Genomic DNA, 5,224 nt, shown 5'->3' with positions numbered 1-5,224 from the left:
TTTCATTTCATCCATTACTGGATGTGAAGTATTTCTGAGGGATGCTGTAAAAGCTCCTCGTAATTTTCGTTTGTTTGTTGGTGGGGATACTACATAGCCTGAATCCTCGTATTTCATCTATTACCCTATGTGATGTATTTCAGAGGGAAGCTGCAGTAAGCTCCTTTCTAACTTGCATCGGATCGTTGGAATGATTACTACAGAAAGCACCTCCCTCATTTGCGTTTGATTGTTGGTATGGTTACTACAAAGCCAGGACCATCACATTTCATCTATTACCGAATGTGAAGTATTTCTGAAAAAAACTGCAGAAAACTCCTCCCTCATTTGTGTTTCTTTGTTGGTATGGTTACTACAAAGTCAGAATCATTGCATTTCATCTATTACCCCATGTGATGTATTTCAGAGAAAAGCTGCAGAAAGCTCATCCCTCATTTGCGTTTGATTGTTGGTATAGTTACTACAAAGCCAGAATCATCGCATTTCATATATTACCCTATGTGAAATATTACTCAGAAAAGCTACAGTAAGCTCCTCCCTCATTTGTGTTTGTTTGTTGGTATGGTTACTACAAAGATAAAATAATTGCATTTCACCTATTGTCCTATATGAAGTATTTCTGAGAGATGCTGCAAAACCCTCCTCCCTCACATGCATCTGTTTGTTGGAATAATTAGTACACAGACACAATCCTTATATTTCATCCTTTCCCTGATGTGAAGTATTTCTGAGGGAAGCTACAGAAAGCTCCTCCCTCATTTGCGTTTGTTTGTTGGTATGGTTACTAGAAAGCCAGAATCATCGCATTTCATCTATTACAATATGTTATTTATTTCAGAGAGAAGCTGCAGAAAGCTCTTCATTCACATACATCTCTTTGTTGGTATGATTAGTACGTATACACAAACATTGCATTTCATCCACTACCTGATGTGAAGTATTTCTGAGGGAAGCTAATGAAAGCTCCTCCCTCATACGCGTTTGATTGTTGGTATGGATACTACAAAGATAGAATCATTGGATTTCATCAATTACCCTATGTGAAATATTTCTCAGAAAAGCTACAGAAAGCTCCTCCCTCATTTGTGTTTGTTTGTTGGTATGGTTACTACAAAGCACGAATAATTGCATTTCATCTATTCTCCTATATGAAGTATTTCAGAGAGAAGCTGCAGAAAGCTACTCCCTCACATGCATCTGATTGTTTGTATGATTAGTACACAGACACAATCATTACATTTTATCCATTACTTAAAGTGAATTATTTCTGACTGAAACTGCAGAAAGCTCCTCCCACACTTGCATCTGTTTGTTGTTAAGATTAGTACACAGACACAATCATTACACTCCATCCAATACCTGACGTGAAATATTTCTGAGGGAAGCTACAGAAAACTCCACTCTCAGTTGCGTTTGTTTGTTGGTATGGTTACCACAAAGCCAGAATCATCGCATTTCATCTATTTCCCTATGTGAAGTATTTCTGAGGTAAGCTACAGAAAGCTCAAGCGCCATTTGCGTTTGTTTGTTGGTATGGTTATTACAAAGCCAGAATCATCGTATTTCTTTTTTTACCCTATGTGATGTATTTGAGAAAAATGCTGCAGAAAGCTCCTCCCTCACTCGCATCAGTTTTTTGGAATGATTAGTACAGAGACACAATCATTACATTCATCATTACCTGATGTGAAGTATTTCTGAGGGAGGCTGCAGAAAGCTATTCCCTCACTTGCATCTGTTTGTTGTTCTGATCAGTACACAGACACAATTATTTCATTTCATCCATTACCTGATGTGAAGTATTTCTGAGGAAAGCTATAGAAATAACCTCCCTTAGTTGCGTTTGTTGGTTGGTATTATTACTACAAAGCCAGAATCATTGCATTCCATCTATTACCCCTTGTGATGTATTTCAGAGAGAGACTGCAGAAATCTCCTCCCTCACTTGCATCTGTTTGTTGGTACGATTAGTACACTGACACAATCATTACATTTCGTCCATTACCTGATGTGAAGTATTTCTGAGGGAAGCTACAGAATGCTCCTCCCTCATTTTCGTTTGTTTGTTGGAATGGTTACTATAAAGCCAGAATCATCGCATTTCATCTATTATCCTATGTGAAATACTTCTGAGATTAGCTACAGAGTGCTACTCCCTCATTTGCGTTTGTTTGTTGGTATGGTTACTACAAAGCTAGAATCATCGCATTTCATCTATTACCATATATGATGTATTTCAGAGAGGAGCAGCAGAAAGCTCCTCCCTCACTTGCTCTGTATGTTGGTATGATTAGTAAACGGACACAATCATTACATTTCATCCATTATCTTATGTGAGGAATTTCTGAGGGAAGCTACAGAAAAGCTCCTCCCTCATTTGCGTTTGTTTGTTGGTACGGTTACTGTGAAGCCAGAAACATTGTGTTTCATCCATTATCCTATGTGATGTATCTCAGAGAGAAGCTGCAGAAGGCTCGTCCCTCACTTGCAACTGTTTGTTGTTGTGATTAATACACAGACACAATCATAACACTTCATCCATTACTTGATTTGAAATATATCTGAGGGAATCTACAGAAAGCATTTCCCTCGTTTGCGTTTGTTTGTTGGTATGATTACTACAGAGCCAGAATCATCGCATTTCATCCATTACCCCATGTGATGTATATCAGAGAGAAGCTGCAGAATGCTCTTCCCTCACTTGCATCTGTTTATGGCAATATTAGTACACAGACAAAATCATTTCATTTCATCCATTACTGGATGTGAAGTATTTCTGAGGGATGCTGTAAAAGCTCCTCGTAATTTTGGTGTGTTTGTTGGTGGGGTTACTACAAAGCCTGAATCATCGTATTTCATCTATTACCCTATGTGATGTATTTCAGAGGGAAGCTGCGGTAAGCTCCTTTCTAACTTGCATCGGTTCGTTGGAATGATTACTACAGAAAACACCTCCCTCATTTGCGTTTGATTGTTGGTATGGTTACTACAAAGCCAGGACCATCACATTTCATCTATTACCCAATGTGAAGTATTTCTGAAAAAAACTGCAGAAAACTCCTCCCTCATTTGTGTTTCTTTGTTGGTATGGTTACTACAAAGTCAGAATCATTGCATTTCATCTATTACCCCATGTGATGTATTTCAGAGAAAAGCTGCAGAAAGCTCATCCCTCATTTGCTTCTGTTTATGGTATGATTAGTACACAGACACAATAATTGCATTTCATCCATTACCTGATGTGAAATATTTCTGATGGAAACTATAGAAAGCACAACCCTCATTTGCGTTTCATTGTTGGTATGGTTACTACAGAGCCAGAATCATCGCATTTAATCTATTAACCTATGTGATGAATTTCAGAGAAAAGCTGCAGAAAGCTCATTACTCATTTGCATCTGTTTATGGTATGATGAGTACACAGACACAATCATTAAATTTCATCCATTACCTGATGTGAAATATTTCTCAGGGAAGCTACAGAAAGCTCCTCACTCATTTCGTTTGTTTGTTGGTATAGTTCCTACAAACCCAGAATCATGGCATTTCATCTATCACCCTATGTGAAATATTTCTGAGAAAAGCTACAGAAAGGTCCTCCCTCATTTGGGTTTGTTTTTTGGTATGGTTACTACAAAGCCAGAATCATCGCATTTCATCTATAACCCTATGTGATGTATTTAGGAGAGAAGGTGCAGAATGGTAAAGCCTTATAGTTGGTATGATTAGTACGCAACCCTACGTGAAGTATTTCTGAGAGAAGGTGCAGAAAGCTCCTCAATCACTTTCTTCTGATTGTTGGTATGGTTAGTACACAGATACAATCATTGCATTTCATCCATTACCTGATGTGAAGTATTTCTGAGGGAAGCTACAGAAAGCTCCTCCCTCATTTGCGTTTGTTTGTTGGTATGGTTACTAGAAAGCCAGAATCATCGCATTTCATCTATTACAATATGTTATTTATTTCAGAGAGAAGCTGCAGAAAGCTCTTCATTCACATACATCTCTTTGTTGGTATGATTAGTACGTATACACAAACATTGCATTTCATCCACTACCTGATGTGAAGTATTTCTGAGGGAAGCTAATGAAAGCTCCTCCCTCATACGCGTTTGATTGTTGGTATGGATACTACAAAGATAGAATCATTGGATTTCATCAATTACCCTATGTGAAATATTTCTCAGAAAAGCTACAGAAAGCTCCTCCCTCATTTGTGTTTGTTTGTTGGTATGGTTACTACATAGCACGAATAATTGCATTTCATCTATTCTCCTATATGAAGTATTTCAGAGAGAAGCTGCAGAAAGCTACTCCCTCACATGCATCTGATTGTTTGTATGATTAGTACACAGACACAATCATTACATTTTATCCATTACTTAAAGTGAATTATTTCTGACTGAAACTGCAGAAAGCTCCTCCCACACTTGCATCTGTTTGTTGTTAAGATTAGTACACAGACACAATCATTACACTCCATCCAATACCTGACGTGAAATATTTCTGAGGGAAGCTACAGAAAACTCCACTCTCAGTTGCGTTTGTTTGTTGGTATGGTTACCACAAAGCCAGAATCATCGCATTTCATCTATTTCCCTATGTGAAGTATTTCTGAGGTAAGCTACAGAAAGCTCAAGCGCCATTTGCGTTTGTTTGTTGGTATGGTTATTACAAAGCCAGAATCATCGTATTTCTTTTTTTACCCTATGTGATGTATTTGAGAAAAATGCTGCAGAAAGCTCCTCCCTCACTCGCATCAGTTTTTTGGAATGATTAGTACAGAGACACAATCATTACATTCATCATTACCTGATGTGAAGTATTTCTGAGGGAGGCTGCAGAAAGCTATTCCCTCACTTGCATCTGTTTGTTGTTCTGATCAGTACACAGACACAATTATTTCATTTCATCCATTACCTGATGTGAAGTATTTCTGAGGAAAGCTATAGAAATAACCTCCCTTAGTTGCGTTTGTTGGTTGGTATTATTACTACAAAGCCAGAATCATTGCATTCCATCTATTACCCCTTGTGATGTATTTCAGAGAGAGACTGCAGAAATCTCCTCCCTCACTTGCATCTGTTTGTTGGTACGATTACTACACTGACACAATCATTACATTTCGTCCATTACCTGATGTGAAGTATTTCTGAGGGAAGCTACAGAATGCTCCTCCCTCATTTTCGTTTGTTTGTTGGAATGGTTACTATAAAGCCAG

Source organism: Schistocerca gregaria, unplaced genomic scaffold (assembly GCF_023897955.1).
Source record: "Schistocerca gregaria isolate iqSchGreg1 unplaced genomic scaffold, iqSchGreg1.2 ptg000474l, whole genome shotgun sequence".
Taxonomy (NCBI): Eukaryota; Metazoa; Arthropoda; class Insecta; order Orthoptera; family Acrididae; genus Schistocerca; species Schistocerca gregaria.
The sequence above is the reverse complement of the archived record's forward strand: the minus strand, read 5'-3'. Positions refer to the sequence as shown.